Source organism: Podarcis liolepis (assembly GCF_965112155.1).
Source record: "Podarcis liolepis genome assembly, chromosome: 3".
Classification (NCBI taxonomy): Eukaryota; Metazoa; Chordata; class Lepidosauria; order Squamata; family Lacertidae; genus Podarcis; species Podarcis liolepis.
The window spans coordinates 3,255,774-3,266,588 of NC_139557.1; positions in this window are offsets into that span (position 1 = coordinate 3,255,774).

The following is a 10,815-nucleotide window of genomic DNA, read 5'->3' on the forward strand; positions in this document are numbered from 1 at the left end:
TGAGTGTTGCACCCCATAGTCGAATTCAACTGGACTTAACTGTCCTGGGGTCCTTTTCTTTTACAGTGGTGCCTCGCAAGACGAAAATACCGTATTTTCCCCTCTATAACACGCAGATTTTTTCTCCTAAAAAGTAAGGGGAAATGTCTGTGCGTGTTATTGAGCGAATGTGTGGTCCCTGGAGCCGGCAGGTGCGAGTGGAGGCAAAAATCAGGCAAATATCAATCGTCCGGAGAAGGGAAGCCTTGAAAAGAGGAAGCTGCTGCTTTCCTGCATTCTGCCTCAGGGTCTTACTGCCCACCCTCTTCTGTTTGTTACTGTGTTTGCTCAAACGGAACAAAGAGCAGAGGAAACCCCTCCCCTCCAGGCAAGCAGAGGGGAAAGCAGAGCGTCCTTCCTTCTAATTCCTCTCCTGCTACGGTGCTGCAACATGCAGGTGGGGAGGGGAGAGAGAGCTGGCTGGCTTGGGGGGGTGCATGGGGGGGGACTTTTGCCTTCCTTTCCTCCCTCCGGTAAAATCCCTCTCCTGCATTCTTAGCCAGCTGCTTCTCCACATACCCCTCTCGGTGCTCCTTGTCCCTTCTATGTTTTTCCTTCCCTCCCCACTTAAAACGTGGTTACAAAGCACGGATCCACATGGATCCTCAGGATCTTTGCATTGGGTCACCCCAAATTCACCATCAGATCACATAGCAATGATCTGATGCAAAACCAGGGCTGCAATGGTGCAAAAACATGTTTACAAAGCACAGATCCACATGGATCCTCAGGATCTTTGCATAGGGTCACCCCAAATTCACCATCAGATCACATAGCATGTCCATGGCTACAGCCTGCACCAAAAAACACACGCACCCACTGTTGCCTGGGGCTGCAATGGTGCAAAAACGTGGTTACAAAGCACAGATCCACATGGATCCTCAGGATCTTTGCATTGGGCTACCCCAAACTCACTGTCAAATCACATGTCTGTGGCCACAGCATGAAGCACAAAAATGATACATCTACTGTTTCATTCAGAATTTTTTTTTCTTGTTTTCCTCCTCTAAAAACTATGTGCGTGTTATGGTCAGGTGCGTGTTATCGAGCGAAAAATACGGTAATCCGTTCCGCGAGTCTCTTCGTCTAGCGGTTTTTTCGTCTTGCGAAGCAACCCTCTTAGCGGATTAGCGCTATTAGCGGTTTAGCGGCTATTAAAGGCTTAGCGGCTAAAAGGCTATTAGCGGCTTAGAAAAAGGGGGGGAGCGAAAAAAATCGCAAGACTCGCAAGACGTTTTCGTCTTGCAAAGCAAGCCCATAGGGAAATTCGTCTTGCGAAGCACATCGAAAAACGGAAAACCCTTTCGTCTAGTGGGTTTTTCGTCTTGCGGGGCACCACTGTACCTTTTTTACTAAGCTGTCCTCTTACTGATCTTTCTTGATCAGTCTGTCACTTTTGCAATCTTCTGGTCACAAAAATCTTGCAAAGGACCTAGTAAACCCTTTGAGAAGGTTACATTTCTTATCTGAGTCTCTAGAAATCCCAGGAATGCAAAGAAAGCAGGTAGGAGACTGCTGAAGAGTAGAAGGTGAGGAATCCAGGGGTCTTGATAGCCTCCTTTGATAGAGGAATTCTCCTGCTTAGGGGCAGGTGATAGGATAGGAACAGGAGGCTTGTCTTTGAATTGTGGTGAAAAGGAGATGGTGGGTTAACTGATGCTCATTTGTCTCCCTCCTGGAGACATCCCCAAAGAGAGAGAGGGGACAAAGCTTTGTGTATGTTAGTTTAGAGATGCAAATTTAGAAATAATCACTCCAGTTTAAATATAAATACTACTAATATTGCCACAGTTGGGTAGACTGTTTCAATTTGATGTAATATTAGTATGCTGCTTTTGGAACAACCAAGCTGAGCTCATTCAGCTCACAACAACAACAAAACTAATAAAAACAACTGCTAATACAGAAAAAATGTAGTAAAGATATAACAAATACAATCTATGAACCAAAACAGTATAAATCGCAATATATGAATGCATTATAATCAATAATATGCCAGTAATGTTGATCAGCTCCGAAGCAACACTCCCAATCAAATCCAAACAAGTCTCCCCATCTCTCCCCTCTCACCTGAAGACTGTGACCAAGTTACCTGTTTGTCTGCTCAGTCTGCTGCTGAGCTACTAAGTGTTGATGGGCAACTTCAAGCCCCCAGTTCTCCCTTCTTTACGGTTAGGCTGGGTATGGTCTGAAGGCACATGAGGCCACAACCTTGCTAATGCTAAGCAGGTCTGGGTGTGGTCAGTTTCTGGATGGGTGACAGCTTGGGAATCACTAGGCCCACTCTAGGTTCCATGGCTAGGAAAAGGTAGGATAGAGAAGTAACAACATAAGAGTAAGAATTCTTTATAATTAAATTGGACATGGACTGAAAGCCCTTCAAACAGAAGCCTCTCCTTTGTAAAGTAGAACACGTGGACACCCAAGGCAATCTTTTCATTGCGGCATTTCAGTCAAAGCCTCAAAGAACTACCAGGCAGGCATGGGGAGGTGCTTGAATTTAGACAGTGCCTCCCTTTTTGGGGGAGGAAATTACTATGTGTTTTGGAACCTCTGCTCTTTAATTCCAAGCACACGGGCACAGGCTGTAGTGACTCAAGCTGACTGATGATTTATCCCAGCAATCTGCATTAAGGAAAATCCCACACCTGAAGATGTTCCTTGAACTGAGTACTGGCCGATTGCCAGGACTCTGCTGAGGAAGCTCAAGACAATGCCCTTATACCTCGCAGAGGAAGGTACCAAAAGGAGGGCACTGTAGAATGAAAGGGTGGTGAAACAGATGCCTAGAGAATGCAAACAGTGCAGGTATGCTCAGAATACATGTTTCACATCATCTGAAAAGTGATGTAAGAAAACCTTTCAAGCAGTACATGACTGCATTTGCAAAATTAGTAACACACAAGGGTGACATTAAATGAAACCAGCCCTCCACAGAAGTAAGTGGTCTGCTAAAAAGGAGCCAGTGAGTCAGTGCCCTATTGCTCATCTCTGCTCATTTCATGTTAAAGTATCTCTCCTTTTGAGGGCGACAGCAACGCCCATACAATAACCTGTTCCCTTTTTACAAATTAGGATCTGACGTGGTAAAAAAATATGGTCTGGCCTATGCAGTAAGTCCAGAATGAGGGCAGCATTACAGTGGCTGAGCATGGGCGGGGGGGGGGGGGGAGGACTGTTTGGCATCTTCCATCTCCTCTGCTACCAGAACTGTTTAGCCTGGTTGCTGTTCTGAGGGCCCGGCTAGGTGTCTCAGCTGCAAGGCTGTCTGAAGACCACCTCTTAGGTGACACAAGCATTGCAAGATGGTGTTGGAAGCACATGCCAGCAGAGTAGCCCCAGAGAGAGTCAACAGAAGGCACCAGCCCATTGGGGGAAGCCTCTGATGGGTGAAGATGAGCAGAAGTGGCAGGGCTCTCTGCTGTGATGGGGCGGGGAGCTTTGCATTTAATTTTCCTTGTGGAAATTGGATGTTTTCATTTTGGGAGGAATTCAATGTAGCACTTAAGCAGATTGCTCTGTCTGTGCATGCATTTCTGCCTGCCAGATGGAATGATTTGCCCTCTCCTCCTCCTCCCATGCACTGTTCTGGGGGGTTCTCCCAATTCCCCCTGAGTCAATTTGGTGGGACAGGAAGGGCAAAGCCTCACTGTGCTAGAGGAAGTCCTTGCATGGGCTTCTGCTGGTGGGGCTTCTTAGTGGAATCCCAACCTAAGAGTTTAGCTGTCCCAAATGGGGATCAAACCTGCAACCTTGGCATTATCAAGATACTCTATCCAGCTGAGCTATCCAGGAACTATCTTTTGATGGGACTGTATTGATCACACCAGGCTTTCCTGGTGGAATACTTTTCAGTGACAAAAGCACAAAAGAGAACCACTAAGGAAAGAATTCTGTAGAAGTTTCTTGTTAAAAGAGTTCTGTAGAAATCGTGCAATGGTTGCCAGACAGGAAAGAGCTGAGGATGAAGCTTCCTTTGCCTGTGAGGAATGCTCTACCAAACTGTAGAGGTTTTGGCTCAGCCAAAAAGTTGAGTTGCAAGGTGGCAAAACTGGTGCACGGTGCATAAGATGACCCAGTTTATTGGTGTAATGGGCATTGGTCCAATGGAACAACACTTGCAAATATCCACATGCTTTTACTATGACCAAGTGCAACGTATGTGATTCATTTGTTGGTATCCATAACTCCCTGCCCTCATCATGACTAAACACTGTAAAGAGATTCTGAGAACAGCAACAATTTATGTTTGTATAGCATCTCGTTATTTGCTAGGCCCTGTTGTGCTCTGCTACCTGGCAAACTCACCTGGCAGGAAATTTCTTTCGTTAAGCCAATTCATCTGAGTTCTAAAGCATGAAATATGTTTGTGTTAAATATCCCTTTTCTAACATAATTGATTTTCACTGATTTACAAAGAAAGTATGCTTAAGAACATAAATAGAACCCTGCTTGATCAGACCAAAAGACGATCTAGTTCACTATTCTGTTCCCACAGTGGCTAGCCAGATGCCACTACTTGTGGGACTTGAGGGTAACCTTGTAATTCCAAACAACTGGTATTCAGAAGCACAGAGGCTCCAATACTAGAGGTAGCATGCTAGTAGCTGGGAGTCCCACATGCTCCACAAACACAACTCTGGTCATGACATTTGCAACATTTTTCACCAGCTAGTTTCCGAACAAAAGGCCGCACCATCTAGTGACTGGCCTTGAACATGCCGAAATCTATCCCTGTTAATGTAACTACAGTGGTACCTTGGATTACAGACGCTTCAGGTTACAGACTCCGCTGAAATAGTACCTCGGGTTAAGAACTTTCCTTCAGGATGAGAACAGAAATCGTGCTCCAGCAGCAGTGGGAGGCCCCATTAGCTAAAGTGGTACCTCAGGTTAAGAACAGTTTCAGGTTAAGAATGGACCTCCAGAACAAATCAAGTTCTTAACCCGAGGTACCACTGTATGTACAAATGGTTCTGAATCAGACCTCAGTCATGGTGCAAAGATATAGCACTATAGTTTGTAATAATTAAGATGCAATCTAAAAGTATTCCGTGTGAATTGGTATGGAGGATTTGAAATGCGATGTAATTATGAAATACAAGGGACTGCCACCCCTGGCCACCTCCTCCTCCCTTGACACTGCCCCCACCCCTTGCCCCTCTTCCCTTGCCAAAAGCGCCTTCACTCACAGATCACCCCCATCCTCCACTTGCCTTTAAATGAGGGAGGCACTTCACAGAGTGGCTTCTAAACCTTTCTCCGAAATGCTTCCCCCCACTCCTTGGTTCAAGGCCTCCCACCAGCGCTGCTTCCTCACTCTCTTGCCTGCCGTTTGTCACACTGGAGTTGGTGTAGTCAGCTGTTTAAAGGTAAAGTTACCTCTGACGTTAGGTCCAGTCGCAGACAACTTGGGGGTTGCACACTCATCTCGCTCTATGGGCCGAGGGAGCCGGCGTTTGTCCACAGACAGCTTCCGAGTCATGTGGCCAGCATGACTAAGCCGCTTGTGGCGAACCAGAGCAGTGCACAGAAATGCCGTTTACCTTCCCGCCGGAGCGGTACCTATTTATCTACTTGCACTTTGACATGCTTTCGAACTGCTAGGTTGGCAGGAGCAGGGACCGAGCAACGAGAGCTCACCCCGTCGCAGGGATTTGAACCGCCAACCTTCTGCAGGATCTAATCATCATACTAAAAAAGTACAATGTAAAAAGAGAAAGAGTGTTATATCACTGCTAGGTGGGCAGGAGCTGGGACAGAGCACGGGAGCTCACTCTGTCACGGGGATTCGAACCGCTGACCTTCTGATCAGCAAGCCCTAGGCTCTGTGGTTTAGACCACAGAGCGCCACCCGCGTCCCTCAGTCAGCTGTTTACAGACATGCAAACTGGATTAAGAAGTGTTGGATTCCTAAGTCCAAGGGTTGTTATTTGCTTCCTGCAGCGGTATTGTTCAGTGAGCAACACAGAATGGCATGATGCAACACAACCCTGCTAAAATATCCCAAAGATGTATTCAGTGCTAGCCATACAGAACTGTGAGCAGTCACTGAGTCACACCCCACTTGGTTAATTAGACTAGAGACAGATAAACCTGTACATGGCCTTGCTGAATCAGCAGCGCAGCATTTGGGGAGAGATAAGGAAGCCCGGGAAGAAGTCCGATGTGAAGAAACTTTTTGGAGAGGCAGATACTAGTATAAATGAAGTGTGCTGGATTTCAGCCTTAGGGATACTATAAAAAGGCAGTTTTACCTCTGTGCTGATGTTAGATTTCTGCTGATGTTAACAACTTTTTCACTTTTATTCCAAATCAGTGGAAGGCTGCAAATTAGGAACAAAGGATTAGGAGCAGGCCAAGAGTTGTATCCTACCTATCCAGGCTCCAGTCCAGCAACAGGAAAACTCTTCTGTCAAATCTAACAGCTGCTTCACACAATACCCTCAATCATGCACACAGACCTGTGCATTAAAGGCATATTAAAGTCATGCCATAGTATTCTACTGCATATGCGTGGAAGTACAAAACAGTTGTGCAATTTTGAGGCAGAAGGTGTACACATTTCACCTCCAAACCCATGTAAGACAAAATGTTATGTGTTAAAACAACTGAAGGTTAGTTGAAGGGGAATTAGGTGGGCCAAGAAGAGCATGGAGTAAAGGGGGGGAGCACAATGTGATATGAGCCGATAGCAGAACTGTGTTAATAATAAGTTAAAAAGCAAGTTAATCAAAAGCTAGACTGAGATGCTGTTTTACCAATTTTGGTTTTCTTTCACTCACAGCCAGCGCTGCATTTTCCAGCAAAGTTGCCAAGTAGAAGGCATTTCCATATCATATGGAATTCTTTCCATTTTATCTCAGGCAGAATCATAGATACAGAAAGTCTGAACGTTTAGGCAAATAACTGATTTTTTTCTCTCTTTCAAAGCTGCTTGGTTGGAGAATTTCTGATTTATTATACTTTTAAACCAAATTTATGTCTTCTCTTAAGCACCCTAACTCCCACTAAAGGTTATTAAATGTGGCTTAGCTGCTTTGCAGATACCTTTTTGCATACCAAATTCTTCCCCTCCTCCATTATTACAGGGTGGTGTTTTGTTTCATGTTGTAAACATCCTTCATGTCTCAAGCCACAGCAGTGCATTTATTACCATCATGATTGTAGCACAAAAAGTGGTTGTGTGACGTGATGCAGATACTCAAAGCATATTATATATTATGAGATTAATTCAGAATGATGCAACTCTCTTAAATGACCACACCACTTAAGGAAGGAATAGCCTTTTGTTACTTTTGAATGCTGGAGATGCTCTTTTGCCATAATACTGCAGTATAAAAGCACTTGTAAAGATAATGTATGTATTTAATTTCTTATTACTTTCTTACTCAGGAAGCAAAACTAAGATTGTTTTCCACCTGCATTTATTTTGTGAAAATGATGGACTACAAGTTATGTTTATGCAAGTACAACTGAAAGGTACCCAATTCATACTTTTTAAGACTTTTTAAGGAGATGTGACATTTGAACATTTATTATTATTATTATTATTATTATTATTATTATTATTATTATTATTAAAAAAAATTGTATACTGCCCTTTATCTGCAGATCACAGGGCGGTTCACATAAAATAACATAAAATTATAATTCATGAGAATCTCTTGTCCACCACTCTTTCAAAGAACTCTTGTGTTTCCATTTCAATAATGGAATGGAATCTTTTTCCATGCAAACAGGGCTCAGGATTCCCAAGGACACCACCGGCCTCACTCCTCTCCTATGAGTGAAGAAAATTAAAGTAACTGTGTTGAAAAATAACATATCTCCCTTGGTCTCATGTAAGCGAGCTGTAATTTAATCACATGGGACCAATCAGAGCTTGATAAAGAACAGTGTTATCCTTGACGTAATTTTTTTCCCTTCTGCCTCTTAAATCCTGAGATATATATATATTCAACAAACCTCTAGTTCCAGTGAATTCTGCACACAAAGAGACAAGGATGACTTTTAATTGTGCTTCAAGCTTAGCTTCTTACTGAGCTTTCCATGCCAGTGACAACCCACATGATGATCTTCAGATGTTCTTAGCTTCTCCTCACCAGGAATGGCCAATAGGCAGGCAGGAGAGGAGCTATAGTCCAGCAACATCTGGAGGCATGGTTCTTAGGAAAATTCTATTATTCCAGTTGTCTAAGGACCAAAGACTATGTGATAATTATTGTTGCAGTTGTTATGCAAGTGGCCACTGCAGGGAGGGTCCTGGGAGTGGAAAGGGGAAAGCGTTTAGCTTCCACCCACTGCAATCTTACAAACAAATTGTCTTTCTGAAGCAGCTATATGCATTCCACGGGAAGCCTTCACAGCCACCATCTTTGCTTCCTTCAAAATGCAAACGGCAAAAAACAACAACACATTTTAAAATGCACGTCTCAGAGGGGAAACCATCAATTCAATCCCTGCATTGAAGGGGTTGGACTAGATGACCCTTGGGTCCCTTCCACCTCTAAGATTCTATGAATCCCCTCCCCTCCAAGTTGCTCAGGCTTGTGGTAAAGGGCAAACACAATCCATATTCCTTGTATAACATATGGCAAATATTTACTGAATACATAAATCGTTCAGGCTGTGGCAGGAATCCACCCAGCACTCATGGGAAAATGTGGCGTGATCAAATGAAACTTTAACACCTGGCATGATAAATGTCTGTAATTTTATCAGGACAAGTTACTAGTTGTTTTCTCAAAAATTTTCTGTACCATGAAAATAAATAAAAACAGTATTTAAAAAAGTTGCTCAGGCTTCCCTGTAAACACTATTTGCATTAAAATATGCAGTTAACCTCACACCTAGTATGACCCTAAAAGAATATAATTATTTTTCCTTCAGTGTATGCTTCTAATTTTGTATTTGAAAATCTAATAAAATATTTATAAAAAAAAAGAATATGATCAGCACCAGGTTAGAACAGGTGCTATTCTTCGCACCCTGTGCCTTTCTCATGTGTTCCTAGTTCACAGGTTCACTTTTGCTTATGCTAAGAAAGAATAGACCTAAAGAATGATAAATCAGACATACAGCCTGATGCACAGCAGAGGAGACTGATCTACCTGCATTTCTTAAACTGCACACTTGCTCCACAGAAACAAGAGAGCGTGTAATTGTAGGAGCATTCAACATCCATTGTAGGAGCATTTCAAACAGGCACAGATCTTTCTGGTATTTGTTTAAATTTCTCAAGTATTTTAAACCTTGCATTGTAATGTGAGTTTCACTTTAGAACCTGAAATACATCGCCTGCCTATGCCCTAAAAAACAAAACACTCCACAGTTAAGTATGTGGAAAATCTGGATGTGCATTCACATTTTGAAAAGGGCCTTTGTGAACATGAAATTATTTCATGCGATTTTCCCCCCCGTAAGAGATGGCACTACTTTAAAATATGGATTTGTTTATCATTTATGTACGTACCTAAGTAGTGCTTTGCTAGCTATTACCATTGTCTAATTGATCCCTGTGGAACCTTTTCAGACAAGAAGCATGTTTTTGAATATTGTCCAAGCAACCCAGGGCAGGCCTTGCTCAAAACAAGACGAAAGAAGAAAGAAGCGTTTTATCCAGTCCTGCTGTGCCAGGTCAAGTTGAAGGCACTCAAATCTGAAAAGCTCACACTCTGCCTCCCACTCTCCACTCCAGTATTTATTTACACAGCCTCATCTAACATTATCTCCATATTAAACTGCTGTCCTAAAGTGGAGAATGCTTAACATATTCTGCTCATGAAACATGTTGGAGAGAAAAGACTACAGTGAAAGATTAACTTATTTTAGAAACCTAATTACAGAACTGAAGTCATAACTACTGTTGTCAGAGAATTACAATGCTATTTGATCGCATTATAGCACAATCATGCAACAATATATAAAGACACAGCTGCAGAATATGCTGTGGTTTGTTAATCCATGGCTTTCCATGATGTCCAAACTAAGTACTGCTTACAAACCAGGATTGGGTTTAACAAACCACAGTACAGCAGTTATCAAAAGAAAATTCTCTGGCCCATACTTTCAGAATAAACTTGCACCACACCCAATTTTTTATTGGTAAGGAATACACTGAAAAACTAAAAAGAAACAACTCCTAGCTGTGCTTGATTCATAGTACAGAACACAATTACTTTATAATAGGATCATGGAACATCCAGAAAGTATAAAATAATGCAACTACATAAGATCATGAATGATTCCCAAACTATAATTATAAACAAGCCTCTTATATTTGAACCTTAATATGTGTACAAACTCATCGAGAGGTGTGAACTTGCTTTTGCTGGATAATCTCATTTATATTAGGTCTAATTTGAGACAAAGAAATCATCTCCTAATCAACAAAAAGAAACCTTTCTCTTTTCTGAGCTATCATATTTGTCAGTTGAAAATCCCTGTTCACAACAATATGTCCTAAATATCACTTGGTGCTCTTATTTTGAAAAGATATCTATCCATATTCTGCATATATATATATATATATATATATATATATATATATATATATATAATATTAACTGAAATGTTTAAATGTTTCTTTATTGTCCTTGAATCTTGCCGGATCTTGCCAATGTGGCACGTCAGTCACACCCTTTGAGAACCACTCCCATAGTACCTTCTCAAAGCCAAGAAGGGGATAAATGAGTGCCCAAGGCTCAGTCTGCCCAATAAACTATTTTGATTCATGGTTTATGGAGGTTTCATGTGTCTTTATTAAGGCTATTG